Source organism: Macrobrachium nipponense, chromosome 13, assembly GCF_015104395.2.
Source record: "Macrobrachium nipponense isolate FS-2020 chromosome 13, ASM1510439v2, whole genome shotgun sequence".
In the NCBI taxonomy this organism is placed as follows: Eukaryota; Metazoa; Arthropoda; class Malacostraca; order Decapoda; family Palaemonidae; genus Macrobrachium; species Macrobrachium nipponense.
Window position 1 is genome coordinate 86,219,854 of NC_087206.1, and position 17,477 is coordinate 86,237,330.

The following is a 17,477-nucleotide window of genomic DNA, read 5'->3' on the forward strand; positions in this document are numbered from 1 at the left end:
GAATTTTTGTACACGTATATTTGCTCGTATATATGAATTTTTATCATATCATCGTGATTCATATACACGAATAAGCTACAAATGTCCTTTAATATCCAATTCACTCAACCTCGGAATTAATATATTTTCATAAATGTTAGCCGAAGGGGAATTTTTTAGTTGATGATAATTTCGTCCTCTCGAGGGGGTTCGAATCCACGAGAGGACGAAAATATTATCAACTATAAAAATATCCCCTTCGGTTAACATACATATATGAAAATGTATTAAATCCGAAGTAGAACGAATTGGATATTAAAGGACAATTGTAGCTTAATGCATGTATTTGAACCACGGTGATGTGATAAAAATTCATAATGATGCCATATTGGCGCTATCTTTACCTGAAACGTAATCATACGAGAAAAAAAATAATTTTTATTTTTACAGAGAACGATGTCTTTGAGATTTACGTTGAAAAATAAAAATATAAAACAAAATACTTGCATATTACCGCGAGCTAGTTCATGGCTGAATGCTGAAATAAATAGCCCTCCAGGCAATTGTTTTCATGTAATACAACATAAGTAAATAGCAGAGCAGGGATACATAAGAATTAAGAAATGGTTTTCAAAGAAAATTTTATGCAAAAGATCGTTGTAAGACATCTCACCCTTACAACTTGCTGGTATCTATTTGAATATATATGAAAGTTAACTATACATAACTATACATACTAATATACTAATCTCAGAAAACCAAAACTATATATATGAAATTATATAATATATATATATATATATATATATATTATATATATATATATATATATATGTGTGTGTATATATATATATATATATATAATATATATATAATATATATATATATATATATATATATATATATATATATATATACATATCATACACACACACGTATATACGCAGCTAGAAAGCTCACGTGAAAATCCCCACTGCCTCGCCCTCCCAAGAGATCCAACCTCACTCAGGTGAGAAAAGCATCACAGACGTTCAAAACATTTAAATAAATAAAAAAAAACAACAACATTGTCGTCACGAGCATAAAAAAAAAAGAAGATACGTCGCTGCAGATTCAGAAACTCTGCGAGAACCAGGTGGAATGCCGAGTACCGAAACAGGCCCCATGAAAAGTGGGCCTAAAAAACCCCATTACACAGTGCACACCCATTACCAGACCCAGAATTGGCCAATCACGTTTCTTCATGGGTCCACAGCTGAACTAATTGGTGATCTCATGGACCTCTGTACATTCTGCCTGTCACTCAATATTCTATTTTTTGTCATTTCGTTTTTATTTCCCCCGTTGGTTATTCTTTGGTATTCTGCGTGTCAGTAGTCTTATTTTCTTTCATTCTTTTTTGAACGTTTATTATTTGGTATTCTGCGTGTCACTCAATAGCTTCTTTTTATTATAGTTTTCTCCTCCAGTTCGTTATTCTTTTATATTCTGCGTCTCACTCAATATTCTCTTTTATTCAATTTTTTCTTTGATTCCCCAAGTTTGCTATTCTTTGGCGCTTGTGTAAACAAAATCAGCTCCGCTCAGAGTTGAAGGAGTTTCGTAATAATAATTTTTTTCTAATAGTTAATTAGTTAATAAATCTATTCGAATAGTTTGATAGGTAATAATAATTTCATCCTAATGGTTTTATACATAAGTTAACTTATTTTAAGAAAAATCGAACACTGCTAGATAGAAAGAAATGTGAACTAAAAGCAAAACTCGTGTAACTTATATTCTTAGAAGAACATAATGAGAATTGTTCTTCTAATTATGTTCTAATGGTGCGATTGAAGAGGAAGGTAGATGGCAAGAAAAAAGAAAAAATGAGGAAAGATGAAACCATAAGTATAACGAAAAAAATTACTGGCAGAGAAAGAAAACGTAAAAGTGAAATTATTTTCAAGAAAATAGTAAAAGAGAGAGAGAGAGAGAGAGAGAGAGAGAGAGAGAGAGAGAGAGAGAGAGAGAGAGTAACGCACAGTTAAATCAAAACGAGAGAGAGAGAGAGAGAGAGAGAGAGACAGGGGGGTTGGAATTTGAAATATAAAGCGAAAATGAATAAGAGAAATGCAGCAGAGGTATGCAAAGAAAATGGTGTAGAAAGGGAGGGAACGATTAGTTTCTAAAAAATGAAAGGAACCAAAACTAGAGATGAGGAAACAAAAGTCAGAAAAGACGGATTTGGATGAAAACGAAAATAGAAACGAAATCTCCCATACATGAAACTGAAAAGATAAAAGCAGACGATTGAGAGAAACAAAGCAATTTAACGCATGAGGGGTAAGCAGAGGAAAGAGAAGAAGGAATAAGCAACTGCAAACCCAAAAGAAGAAAACCCCGAGATCGGATGATGAGCAAATGTGACACAGCAGAAAAGGACGGGCGAAATGTTAAAGAAAGGGAAAGAGAATAAGCATGGGGAAGAATAACTAACGAGAGATAGGGGAAGGAAAGAAGAGCGAACAGGTACTAAGATACTAGGGGTAAAGAAGGATCAGATAATAGGGGTAGGATATAAATTTACTATTAAGAGAAGGGAAAACTCAGGGAAGAGGAAGAACTATGGAGGGTATACAAAAAAGTATATGAGAGGAAAATAAAATAATAAACGAGAGCATGTTAAAGAAAGGAAAAGAACATTACTGATGAAACTAGAGAATAAGATAAAATCATAAAATAGAAAAAATTGAAATACAGAATTAAGCGGACAACATGATAAAAAAAAAGTACCCGAAAAAATGCCAACAAAAATTGTATAAGAAATGAAAAGGGTACTATGATAATAAGGAGGAGGAGGAGGAGGAGGAGGAGGAGGAGGAGGAGGAGGAGGAGAGGCGATTACCTTAAAAAAAATCAGAAATCAATGACATTTACATTGGAAAAAAAATAATGGCTTAAGGATGAATAGGTTTAAGTAGATGGCGTAGAGCCAAAGAAGGAGGAAGAGGTGAAACTGATAAGAGGAAAAAATAAAAATATAATAAAATTAATTTAAATTAAATAAAGGACAAGGGTAAGAAGGCTAAGTAAACTATTAAACATATGATCACATTAAAATATACGAATGGTTGTTGAAATAAAATAAATAAAATAAAATTAAATTAAATAAAGTGTAAGAAAGCAGAGTAAGCGAATAAACATAAAACACAATAATACACGATAAAAGGCTTATTGAAAGAGAGTCAAGTTTTTAAAGGTAATGAGAAAACAATCTAGATGAAAAAGTTCAACTCAAAATTTTAAAAAATACAAAAACAAGAAAATTTTAATGTTTCAGACTTTAAATGAAGAGGATAAGGTTACAAAAGAAATGGAGAAAGGAAACCCAAAATAAAAATAAAAAATTATGAAACGCTATATGAAGACAAGATCCAATTAAGCACAGGATAAGACCCCCTTGATTAATTCAGTGGAATAAGACCATAAGATTAATTCAGTAAGACGGAAAGGAATCACGGAAAGATACGAAAATATAGGACTTAGCAAAGTTAAAGAGGATTACCTGAACTGTTTTCAATCCCGAATTCATTTTGAAAAATTGTCCATGAGGCTTGGGCGACTGTTTGAGAAAGAAATAGGAAAGAGAAAGATTCGAGTAACGAGCAGAGAGAAGAAGAAGGAGAAGAGTAAGAAAAAATGGAGCATAATGAGAAGAAACAGGAAGAAGTAAAAAGATATACCACAAGGAAAAGAGATACAAATGTGAAATGACAAGGATATAAGAGACGATGAAAGAAGATAATGGCAGTTGCATATGGAAGGGAAAATTAATCATTGGCAAACAGAGGGAGATATGAAAAAAGGAGAAAGTCAGAACAAAAGGTGAAACAAAGATGGTGTCAGACAGAGCTGATGACGTCACGGAACTATTTTCTGAATGAAGCGCGTAAACCAGCGTCGCAATAACGTTAACCAGTAGAAAGAAGAAGAGACACAAAGGAAAGTAAGAAATGGTACAGGGGAAACACTGGAATTGAGAATTGATAGAGGAAACGGGAAACGTTTAATAAAGGAGGTGAATAAGCTGGAATAAAAGAGTAGGGACTGCAAGAGGAGGACAGAAGGAGAAGGATCATTAACAACAGTAAAGAATCAAAAGCATCACGAGGAAAAATGATAGAGTAGAGGAAATAAAAGACAAAATGTGATAAAGAAGTGGGAGATGTAACTGAGAATGAGCGGTGGAAGGATCAGAAAATAAACTACTAAGAATGGAAGAAGAGGCATTAAAATCGCCATTATGAAGCTCAAACAGCCAAAAGCAAGAGGTAGGACGGAGAGGCAATAAAGAGGTAAGAGGGAAATAAAAAAAATAAATATCAATAAAAGAAGAGAAAATATAAACGGGAGAAGCAGTAACGGGAGGTAAATGGAAAGAAAAGACGATGGAAGTAAAAGGGAAGAAAAACTGAAGAAGGAAATCAGATAAAAGGAATATAGGATATATAATTTATGCCATTGGCCAAGCGCTGGGACCTTTGCAGTAATTCAACGCTGAAAGGGAAATTGACAGACAGGAGGACTGAAAGGTATAAAAATTATTACAGCTTTTAGTTATGACAACAGTGCGCCGCGAGAGGTTCACTCATGGCATTATCCCCCAACGGGGAAAAATGGGGAAGAGGGAGGATTAAAAGAGGGGAAAATGGGGAAGGGGAGAATAAAAAGTGGGCAAGGGAGAATAAAAAAGTGGGAAAAATGGGGAAGGGCGAGAAGAGTAACACGGGAAAATGGAGAAGGGGAGAAAAAAAAAAGAGAGAGGGAAATGGGGAATGGGGGAGAATAAAGAAGAGGGAAATAAGGAATGTGGAGGATTAAAAGAAATAAAAAAGCAGAGGGAAAATGGTCCTCTTTTCTATTCTCCCCCATCTCCATCCCTCTCCATCTCCCAAATCCCTAATTTTTTCATTTTTTTATTCTTCCAAAATTCCCAATCAACCCCACTTTAATTCTCCATCTTCCCCCTCTTTTTTTTATTCCACCCCTCCCCATTTTCCCAACTTTTTTATTCTCCCCATTCCCCATTTTCCCCTCTTTTTACTCTCTACCTTCCCCACTTTCCCCTCTTATTCTCCCCATTCCCCATTTTTCACTTTTTTTATTCTCCACATTCCCCATTTTCTCTTTTTTTATCTACCCCTTCCTATCCTTCGACTTTTTACTTTTTTTTTAATTTTTATTTTATTTATTTATTTTTTTCCCACATTCCCCATTTTCCATATTTTTTAATTCTCCACATTCCCCATTTTCCCGCTTTTTTATCATTATTTTCCATATTCCCCATTTTCCCTTTTTTTATTTTCCCTCTTTATTTATTTATTTATTTATTGTTCTCCACATTCCCCATTTTCCCTATTTTTTTTATTCTCCACATTCCCTATTTTCCTCTTCTTTATTCTCCACCACTTCCTATTTCCCTCTCTTTTTTTTTATTCTGCCCCTTACCCATTTCCCTTCTTTTTCTATATTCTCCCCTTCCCCATTTTTTGTACTTCCCCTCCCCATTTTCCCGTCTTAGTCTTCCTGCCCTTCCCCATTTTCCCCTCTTCTTTTATTCTCCCTTGCCCATTTTTGGGGGGGATTGTGGAGGATAAGAAAAGAGGGTCAAATTGGGAATGAGGAGAATAAGAGGGGAAAGTGGGGAAGGGAAGAATAAAAATTGGGAAAAATGGAAAATGGGGAGAATAAGAGGGGAAAGTGGGAGAATTAAAAAAAAGGGAAAATGGGGAGGGGGAGATAAAAAAAAAGGGGGGGAAATGACGGAAGGGGAGAATAAAGAGGGGAAAATTGCGTAATGGGATAATAAAAAAGGGAGGAAATGGAGAAGAGAATAAAAAGAGGGGAAATGGGGAACAGGAGAAAAAAGGGGGGAAACGGAGGAAGAGGAGAATAAAAACGGAAAGGAAATGGGGAAGAGGAGAATAAAAAAAAAAGAAGGGAAAATGGGGAAGAGGAGAATAAAAAAAAAAAAGAGGGGAAAATGGGGAAAGAAAGGGGGAAAAATGGGATAATTATTACAGGAGACGGGAAGAGAGAAAAATACAAGGAAAAGGAGAGGATAAAAAAAACACGAAGTAAGGAAAGGGAGATAGTAAAAAACAAAACAAAACAAAAATACACGAAGAAAGGGTAAGATAAGAAAGGAAGACCAGAAGAGTAAGACCGCAGGATTATGCTAACGAGGTCAGTAGCATACAAGACGAGCGCGGGATTTCCATCACCAAAATCGCCGCAGTCCTTTTCACAACGCTACCGCCATCGTCTGCAAGTCTTAAAACGTAAGTGACGTCGTCATCCTTTCCTCGTCATCATCATCATATCATCATCGATCATAATCAGTGTCCACAGCATTATCAGCTGCACCCTATTCATCCAGTGGTCCGTCTCTTCACAACACAATGAACAAAAATCACAAAGACAACGAAATGAGATTGAAAACAAGACGGTTGAACAAAAATCACGAAATTGGTATGAAAACAAGGCTGGACGAACAATGGAGACGAAGAGACAACAAAAAAGTATATTTAAAAAAACCTGGGTATTTATACCCGTCTCGATACACAACCGAGGCATCAAAAGAAAAAAATACCAATCATGTATCATGGGCTATATACCTGACTCATTTGACGAAAAACTGTTGTTAGTGGCAACAGGAAGTCAATAAACAAAACTACAGTGTATTGCGCATTGCTACGCTTTCAGGCTGGGGGAAAAAAAATAATATTAATAATTATAATACCTAGCCATGACACTACCGCCCCAAAACATGTCAATTGTTTCTCTCTAAAGGTGACAGGCCCACTCGGTTTGCTTCGGCCGTTGTGAAAGAGCGATGCGCCTCGATTTGTATCCTGTTATGGAAGGAAGGGCATGAAGCTTTTATATACATACATACATACATACATTCATAATATATATATATATATATATATATATATATATATATATATATATGGGGTCCGTTAATTTTACACAAAAATTTGGGCAAAATGACGCACCTTGTGTGTGAGAGAGAGAGAGAGAGAGAGAGAGAGAGAGAGAGAGAGAGAGAGAGAGAGAGAGAGCACCCCTGTGTGAGAGAGAGAGAGAGAGAGAGAGAGAGAGTAAGAGAGAGAGAAGAGAGGGCCTCTGTTTGTGTGTGTGTGTAGGAGAGAGAGAGAGAGAGAGAGAGATGAGAGAGAGAGACCAAATAGAACTATATCTTGCAAAGCGCTAAAGCATATCTGATTTAAAAGAAAACTAAACAGTTCGACCATAAAAAAAATTAAATGCGCTATTTCTGGTGTAATAAATAACCATTTTGAACATGAAATGTCCGTACAAATTCACAAGCCGAATATTGCAGGAAAAAGGGGTATTAAATTCCGCGGTTTATCCCAAAAAAACAAAGTCGGAGCTCGCTCCGAAATTAACGCTGCTCTATAACCGATATGGAGGTTATTGCTGCGTATAAAAAGTGAATGAATTCTATCGGTGCCAAAATAGATTTATGAGCGGAAACTCAGTTTAGAGCCTTTTACACGTCTCATGCCCCTAACTACGGTAGAGCCTTCTAGTTCAGCTCTTAAGAGTTTCATTGGTTTATAGAACTCGTCCACACCACAGCAGACAATGTCGTATACATGTCATCAACTTATCACAGACATAACTTGTTGCAAACATATCACGAACAGGTTGAAAACAAATCAAGTGTGTTCGGATCCAGCTCTTGAAGTTTGACACAAATCCAGCACACATACACAAATTCCACTGGTCTATAAATCTTGTCCACACTACAGTAAAACACGCAATAAACAAGTCACCAACTTATCAAAGACATATCAGCTTATCGCAGACATATCGCAAACAGGTTGAAAACACCTACGGTCCTTTCCAATGTGAAACTAAATGATAAGTCTTGGGATTAAACTGTTAAAATCTGACGCAACTCCAGAGTACATACTTATTTCATTGGGATCTAAACACATGTCGGCAACTTATCTACGACATATCAGCTTATCCCAGACATATCACGAACAGATTGTAAACAAGTTAACGACCATAAGTGGAAAACGAATCTTTTAGCAAATGCTGGATAATCGAAAGAGTCACCGGTTAGAACTACAATTAAGTCGTTGGCATCTATGACATTTCTTGCTGTAGCGTGAATGCACTCCAAGACTCACAATGTACTCCTGGAATCAGAATTCTTCCTGCCTGAAAGAAGGTCTTCCTGTCAAAGCAGTTTCCTTCCTTCCTCCTGATTACAATTCTCACTTTTCCTTTCATTAATCTCGCCAGAAGGCAAAAGCACTCATTCCCACCTGAACACTCAAATATTCATCGCAGAGGCTTCACACGCATCTTGGGAGATCATGGTGATTCAGTAATTTGCCAAGGGATGTGAGGATTACATTTTGATCCCTTTCATTTATGTACAGCAAATTATTATCACATTCATGTTTTCAACGTATTATTAGTTTATTTATAACCATGAAAAAAGACAGACATACATATATTTAAATATCATATATATACATTATATATATATATATATATATATATATATTATAATATATATATATATATATATATATATATATATTTATATATTGGCGGTGACTGACAAGGGCATGACTTATTGGCTTGGCAGAGACAGATTTTGTGTTCATGGGACCCACTGAGTGACGTGGAATCCAAAGCAAAATACCACAAAGATTTAGAGATGACATTCACTGAGGAAACTTGAGACAGCCAGGATAGGATTTTCCTATTAAAAATGCCTTTAATAAAAACGTACACAAAGAGTCTTCACTATCCCTTCGATTCAGAAACGTGAGCAAGGCCATCAGAGATAAAATGCCCTTCAGGCGCCAAATGAAAACAGCTGATTTTGACATTTCTATTCCGCTCACTTCCTTTACTTTCGTTCCCTTTCTTTTATTCACTTACCCTTCTTTTATCGTCAGATTTTGAACGCTCCCGTTATTTACTTTCTGAATTGTAAGGCTTCTCAAAAGCAAGCATATTTGTATTTCAATAATCAAAGGCCTACAGCAAGACAAATTCAACGGCAATAAATGCAATGCTGTTGAGAAATATAAAGGCAATTAATAATAATGAAGTTTGAAAATTATTCATTTTGCCATTTAAGGCCAACTTTAGTTTCAACTGGACGACAGCGAGAGAGAGAGAGAGAGTGAGAGAGAGACTTATGATTCGAAAATAATAAGATTCTTATTCTGCTGTGACGTGGTCAACTCTCTTGCCCTGAAGCCTCGTTTAATGGCCACCTTTGCAAAAACTGAAAATCCCTGGACGTTCTTTTCTGCCTAATCTTCTCGATCTGCAGATTGAGGATGACAAAATCCTTCCAGTTATAATAATAATAATAATAATAATAATAATAATAATAATAATAATAATAATAATAATAATAATAATCAGTATTTCCTAATTATCTCCTGTACCAACGTCAAGTAACACCATATTTCTTGGAAAAGTTTGAATTTCAGGTCAATTAGACCCTGTAGGCGTGTTCCATATGAACAGGGGTTTATTTCCTGAATAATAATAATAATAATAATAATAATAAATAATAATAATAATAATAATAATAATAATAATAATAATAATACGTGTCTCTTAGTGCCATGTCTTTCGAGTTCATAATAATAATAATAATAATAATAATAATAATAATAATAATAATAATAATAATTATAATAATAATAATAATAATAATAATAGTAATAATAATAATAATAATATATAATAATAATAATCTTGGCACTTTCCTGTTGTTTCTCCAGCTCATTATTAATATAATAATAATAATAATAATAATAATAATAATAATAATAATAACAATAATAATAATGTAAGGCACTTTCCTGTTTCTCCAGCTTCACTATTAATATAATAATAATAATAATAATAATAATAATAATAACAATAATAATAATAACAATAATAATAATAATAATAACTTCAATCCCCTCCGAATGCATTATATAAGAATTACATCCACTTATCAAGGCTTTTTAATATGAGAGCGCGACAACACAACAATGGCTCGTGGATAAAGAAAAGTCCTCTTTTATTTATCTTTTATTTTCATCTTCCTCGCCCTTTTGGAGAAGGAAGCGCCGGCAAAAGTGACGGAAGCAGAGGCTCATTGAAGGATCTGAGGGCGGAAGGAGAGAAGACAATAATCCCCTACATTTTTAATTTTCTGTAAAAAGAAAACTATTGTGCCAGCTTCGTCTGTTCGCCCTTACATCTTATAAGCTACTGAGCTAGACGGCTGCAAATTGGTAAGATGATCATCCACCGTCCAATCATCAAGCATACAAATTTGCAGCCCTCTAGCTTCAGTAGTTTTTTTTTTTTAATATAAGGTTAATGTTAGCCACAATCGTACTTCTGGCAGCGTTACAAACACCAACAACAAAGGCCACCACCGGACTGTGGCTGAGTTTCATGGACCGCGGCTGAGGCCACCACGGGACAGCAAACTCGACTGCTTCTTAGACAATTTTTTTTTACTTATTTTTTATTTTATTGTATTCATATTTTTTTTTTACCCCAGTTTAATTTTATCCGGTTGTCGTCACCATGAGGAGACTGACTAATTTCGTATTTCTTTTTTATTACCAGAAAGATTAATTTCATCTTTTTCTTGCCATCATAAGAAGGCGGTTAAAAAGAAAAAAAAAATATTTAATTATCAGAAAGATTTTAATTTCATGTGAAAACTTGATTATTGTCATCATGGGTAGGCAGTTAATAAGTAAAACTTATTTTTTGATTAACAGAAAGACATTTCACCTGATGATTGTCATCATAAGGAGGCAGTTAATAAGTATATTATTTTTTCATTACTAGAAAGACTTTAATTTCATATGATTATCTGACTACCGTCGCCATTCATAGGTTGTTAATTAATAAGTATTTTTTTTAATTCTGATTTTCATGACCGTATAGAGCAGGAGTTCTTGACGGGGGGGGGGGGGGGGGGGGGGGGGGGGGGGGGCCGTGCCATCCATACCCCTTGCAGGTATGAGAACCACGAAATATCATCTTATACTAAGAGCTGGCACTGTATAAATATGGTGACCCACTTCAAGCAAAAAAGCCAAATGTCATCATCTTATACTAAAAGCTGGCACTGTATAAATATGGTGTTCCCATTTAAAGTAAAAAAAAAAAAAGCAAATAATATCATCGAGTATTAAGAGCTGGCACTGTATAAATACAGTGACCCACTTCAAGCAAAAAAGACAATATCACATTATACTAAAAGCTGGCACTGTACAAATATGGTGTTCCCACTAAAAAAAAAAAAAAAAAAAAAAAAAAAAAAAAAAAAATAATTACCATGAGTACTAAGAGCTGGTGCTGTATAAACCGCGACTCCATCATACTTCTTTATGTGCTGACAAGGGCTGGACCGAAAACGTGGTCCCATCTGGGAGAGGCATTCTCCTAAACTGATTCCTCTTCCTCCGGAATTTAAAACGACGTCCTCCGACGCTTAGATATATTCCACAACACCAATGGGGCTGAATATCTCTCGTCGATTTACCGCGAAACAGAAGTACAAGAAAAAGTTGGAGGAGGAGGAGGAGGAGGAGGAGGAGGAGGAGGAGGAGGAGGAGGAGGAGAGAAATACGATAACAGAAATAGCGCTAAATATCTCTCATCGATTTTTTGCGAAACAGAAGAACAAAACAAAGATGGAGGAGTAGGAGGAGAGAAATACGATAACAGAAATAGCGCTAAATATCTCTCATCGATTTTTTGCGAAACAGAAGAACAAAACAAAGATGGATGGAGGAGGAGGAGGAGGAGGAGGAGGAGGAGAGAAATACGATAACAGAAATAGCGCTAAATATCTCTCATCGATTTATTGCGAAACAGAAGAACTAAACAAAGATAGAGGAGGAGGAAGAGAAGGAGGAGAAGAGTGCTTCCCCCTGTCAAATAAGCATTCTCTCAAAGCATTTCTATCCTTGTCAGGGTGTGAGAGTCCCGGTGTGGACCGCTGGAAGAGGAAGAAGAAGAAGAGGGGGAAGAAGAGGGGGAGATAAAACCCGATCAACATCTCCCTCGTTTATAAAGTCTAAAAATACCCAAAATGTTTATAAAAAGAAAAAAAAACTACGATATCTATAAAAAAATATAAAAAAAGTCTAAAAATGCAGAGCGACAGAAGAAACGTTTACGCATGCATACAAATCGCTACCCAATGCATCATTCAGCATTTCCCACGAAGCAGAAATAGAAGAAAGTCCTTCGGAGATTCGATGACTACGAGATCTTTCAGCCCGGGGAAATTTCTCGCGCTCGAATGAAGAAGCCTTTTGGGGAATTTCTCGCTTCGAGACTCACGCCGCAAGAGCTACTACTATACTTCCCCTGTCATATATGCATTCGGTCAAAGGCATTTCTAGCCTTCTCCAGGGTGTGAGAGTCCTGCAGGACCGCCGGGTTCTTTCCAGCAAAAGGAGAACCTCAGGACAGTGCACTCGAAACGCACCCTTCAGAAATTATAAGATTTTTTTTAGCTGAATGATTGAGGAAAATGGACCCTTTATTTAGGGAGAGGGTTTCGTTCAGAAACAACGCCATTCATGGCTTGAGTCTTTAAAGTCTTTTACATAAGTATTTTACGAAGGCTTTCTCGGTTATATAAAAATCAAGTAAAAGACTTGGTTTCTGACGCTGGATAACCCTGTATAAATATGAATATATCTATATATATATATATATATTTAGATATATATATATATACTATATATATATATATAGAGAGAGAGAGAGAGAGAGAGAGAGAGAGAGAGAAGAGAGAGAGATAGAGAGAGAGAGATTATATATGATATATATATATATATATATTATATATATAATATATACATATATATATTACATTTATAGTATATATATATATATATATACATATTATATATATATATATTATATATATATCTATATATATAGGATATATATATATTATATAAAGATTATATATATACTCTATGTATATATCTATATATATATCTAATAGATATATATATATAATATGATAGATATAATCTATATAGATATATATATATATATATATAGATATATTATTATATATATATATATATTTATACACACACATATGTGTGTGTGTGTAGAATTGGAATAAACAGTTTAGGCGAAAGGCCAAGCGCTGGGACCTATGATGTCATTCAACATTGAAAGTGAACCTGATTGTAAGAAGTTTCAAGAGGTGAAGGCCTGAGGAAAACCTCGCAGTCGCACTATGGTGGAAAGTCAGATGGAAGAACGAGAATATGAACGGAGGTACAGTAAAAGTAATAAAAGATATTATAGCTAGGCGCAAAAATGACGCTGCAAAGAACCCTAATTAATAATGCATACAGTGCACCACGTGAGGTGCACTGACGGCACTAACCCCCTATGGAAAATTCCATCAGATATTTTATTGTAAAGCCTTAATTAACTAATCAAGTCCAAGACTTGATCCTTAACAACAGAGCCCTCAAATCTTTTCGTACAAGTAAGTAATTTCGGTCATATTTCTTATGCATTGTGGTTATTAAAAGACCTAAGAATAAATATCCGAGAGAGAGAGAGAGAGAGAGAGAGAGAGAGAGAGAGAGAATCCAGCTCACAGGGGGCGAAGATCAGACACTCCACCGTTCACGGAAATGATTTTTGTCGGCTCACGGTTGTCGTCGCCTCCGAGACCAAAAGTCCATCCGCGGGAATTCTTCCTTCCTTCCTTCTTTCTCTCCTTGTCCGTCAGAATTAACTGAGGAAACAAACTTCCTAACGCCTCGAGGTTCACTGCAGGAACAGCGTCATCCATTAACAGTAATGTCACTGGAGGTAGAATGTGTACGTACTATAATTCTTAGTTTTAAATGTCCGCATTGCAATCATTTATATTGCATTAAATGAATGCGCTCTAGTTATTCCCACTAGATACGCGTATTTTATTTATATTTGTTAATTTACATACGAACATCGCAATTACATTTGCTAAATCGAATAACGTGCACTGTAATTTTTTGCGGTGAATTATATAAATAGATATTACTTATGCTAAATATGCGCATTGTAATTATAAAATAAAATGTGCCTTATAATTATATTGAACTGAATGCGTGTAATTATTTATGCAAAATTATATATAAGCAGTGTAATTATGTATGCTAAATTAAATACGTTCATTATAACTATTTATTACTAATTAAATACACACGCCCTCATTATTTATGTGAACTTTATTACTAATTAAATAAACACAACAAAAATATTTATGCGAAGATAAATACGTTCATTGTAATCATCTTTCTAAATTAAATTTGTACAATGATCTTAGATATTCCAAATTAAATACGTGTATCGTAATTTTATATAATTAATTTAACAGATCCATTGTCATTATATATGTTCAATACACAATGCAAAATTTCAGCAAATTTTTTTTTATTTCAATGAAACAATTACGTAAGCATACCAATAAATGAGAGATAAGAAAAGAGAATCTTGGAGGAGTTAAACAAAACCAAGAAAAATACCCGAGTTGAAATGAGGAAAAATCGAGAATAAAGGCCTTAACAAACAGCTGACAACTTTTCCCCCCTGATAAATGAAAACCTTAAAACACAAAAAGCATTAAAAACCCATTTTTCATGAACGTCCTTCTGAAAATCTCAAAAGCGAGTTTTTAATGAGGGTTGCTTAAGTTCCCCCCCCCCTTTTGTATCCTGAGAATGACTCGAAAATGACATGATTTTACCAAGGCAAAGGAAACACCAAGGGAGGTAACGAATATCTGAATTCTTTACAGTAAGATTAATAAAACTGTTCTCGTTCTAATTAGGTATTAATGACTTTGCCTTCATCTTCATTTCAAATTGTGTTGCTGTTTAGATTGCGCAAAAGAATATACAATTTAGGCCGTATGCCAAGCGCTGGGATCCATGAGGTCATTCAGCGCTGAAAAGAAAACCAAGAAAAAAGGGTTACGAAGGTGTAACAGGAGGAAAACTTTGCAGTTTACAGAGGGTGGAAAGTAATATGGGAGAAAGAATGTGAATGGAGGTACTCTAAAAGAAAGTATTGCTATCTAGATTTCAAGTTAATAACGTGACAAAGTGATCATAACAACATGACTGAACCGAGAATAAGGAGCAAAGACGACCTTCTGACCTTATCTGCCCCTGATGTTGCAAAAAGAAGTGACCTACACTGACCTGCAGTGATAGTGGTCAGGAAAATGTCGGGGTGTTGCTTTCATCTATGAAGTTCATCTACCATGGCTGTCACCAGAGAGAGAGAGAGAGAGAGAGAGAGAGAGAGAGAGAGAGAGAGAGAGAGAGAGCACTATACGATAAATGATTAGTTACCTCAAAGTAATTCATGTCTAAAGCTGATAAATGATATTCAACTTTTCCAGAGGAGAGAGAGAGGAGAGAGAGAGAGAGAGAGAGAGCCGAAAGAGAGGGAGAGAGAGCGCACTATACGATAAAGATTAGTTTTTTTTTTTTACTCCAAAGTTACAAAAACTCCCCCATGTTCCTAGAGAAGAAGAGAGAGAAAACGAGAGAGAAGAGAGAAGAGAGAAGGAGAAGAGAAGCGGAAGAGAGGAGAGAGAAGAGAGAGCACAAACTATACTAAATGAATTGAGAGTCACTCCCAAAGTAAAACTCATGGATACCCCCCCCCCTTAAAGCTGAATAAAAGATAATTCAACCTTTTTTTCCCAGAGGCACGCAAGAGAGAAGAAGGAGATGAGAACGAAGAAGGAAGGAAAAGGAGAGAAGAGAGGAACGGAAAGAGAAGGAGACGGAAGATGCTGAGAGCAAAACCTAATACGATTAATTTGATTTTAGTTACTCCAAAGTAAACTCATTGTCCCCCCCCCCCTTAAGGCCTGGATAAAGATACTTCAAACTTTTTTCCACCAGAGCCCAAAAGAAGAGAGAGAAGAGAGAGAGAGAGAGAGAGAGAGAGAGAGAGAGAGAGAGAGAGAGAGCACTATACGATAACGATTAGTTACTCAAAGTAACTCATGTCTAAGCTGATAAAGATATTCAACTTTCCAGAGCAGAGAGAGAGAGAGAGAGAGAGAGAGAGAGAGATATTCAACTTTCTAGAGGAGAGAGAGAGAGAGAGAGAGAGAGAGAGAGAGAGAGAGCACTATATGATAACGATTAGTTACTCAAAGTAACTCATGTCTAAGCTGATAAAGATATTCAACTTTCCAGAGGAAAGAGAGAGAGAGAGAGAGAGAGAGTACATTATACGATAATGATTAGTTACTCAAAGTAACTTATGTCTAAGCTGATGAAGATATTCAACTTTCCAGAGGAAAGAGAGAGAGAGAGAGAGAGAGAGAGAGAGAGAGAGAGAGAGAGAGAGAGAGAGAGAGCGCACTACACAATAATGATTAGTTACTCAAAGTAACTCATGTCTAAGCTGATAAAGATATTCAACTTTCTAGAGGAAAGAGAGAGAGAGAGAGAGAGAGAGAGAGAGAGAGAGAGAGAGAGAGAGAGAGAGCACACTATACGATAATGATTAGTTACTCAAAGTAACTTATGTCTAAGCTGATGAAGATACTCAACTTTCCAGAGCAGAGAGAGAGAGAGAGAGAGAGAGAGAGAGAGAGAGAATGCTCTCTAGCAGTGACATTTAAATACAAAAAACAAAATCGCCCCCATCATGAGACATCTACTAAATAAATCCTACACTTTCATCAGACTAGACGAAAGCCTGAAGAATAATTTAGATCCGGGACTCAACCATAACCGGAAGTCTCGCCCAGCGAATAAAAGCAGTCTGAGGGAATTTTTCCTCAAAGATCACAGAAATAACAATGCAATTATCCCTCCGAGAGATGAGTCTGGCTTATGCCACCACCTCGTTTCCATGGTTTCGTATTGTGGGGGGGAGGGAGGGGGTTATCCAGACTTCCTTCCCACCCCTTCAAAAGCATCTCTCCCCCTCCCTTGTGAATCCTGCCATTCCTTAGAGACCTGATAAACGCCACCAGCCACTTTCTTCATCGCCAGGTAAAGCGCAGGATTATTGATTGAATTGTTGCCCACAAAGACGCTTCGTACAAAAGGCTGGAGTGTCAGGAGTGTCGTGGGTATCAAGTAGATGCCTCTAAACACACAGACACACACTCGCACTTGGGATATACACACATACACACACACACACATCTCCCAATCGAAGATCGGCTTTATTGGAAACTCGTACACACGACCCCTCGAAGCGCAGCAGGCGAAGTTTCGAAGCGAAAAATGTCCTCGAGGTTCGAGACAGTCGCCAAGAGAGAGCAGAGAGAGAGAGAGAGCCACCAGGAGCCTCTTTTTTAATAGAGCCATTCAGAATGAGGCGCCAAGATCACTCCAGACTGAGCCACTCATGACTCTGGATTATCG